This window comes from Plectropomus leopardus, unplaced genomic scaffold (assembly GCF_008729295.1).
Source record: "Plectropomus leopardus isolate mb unplaced genomic scaffold, YSFRI_Pleo_2.0 unplaced_scaffold43424, whole genome shotgun sequence".
NCBI classification, from domain to species: Eukaryota; Metazoa; Chordata; class Actinopteri; order Perciformes; family Serranidae; genus Plectropomus; species Plectropomus leopardus.
Window position 1 is genome coordinate 1 of NW_024647591.1, and position 230 is coordinate 230.

At 51.7% G+C, this 230-nt stretch overlaps 1 pseudogene; it reads left to right on the forward strand.

The window, feature by feature from the left end:
- LOC121939211 lies at window positions 1-109 on the forward strand (annotated as a pseudogene; the record flags this gene model as incomplete).
- Between the last annotated feature and the right edge of the window lie 121 nt (window positions 110-230).

Sequence of the window (230 nt, forward strand, 5' to 3'; positions counted from 1 at the left end):
ATACCACCCTGAACACGCCCGATCTCGTCCGATCTCGGAAGCTAAGCAGCGTCGGGCCAGGTCAGTACTTGGATGGGAGACCGCCTGGGAATACCTGGTGCTGTACGCTTTTTAGTTCTGGCTTTTCACCGGCAGAGGGTGCTGCTGCCGCTTTCCCAGTGGACACAGAACAGATAAAAAAAACAACAAAAAAAAAAACAATGTGACGAGTAGGCCACAGAATGACCACC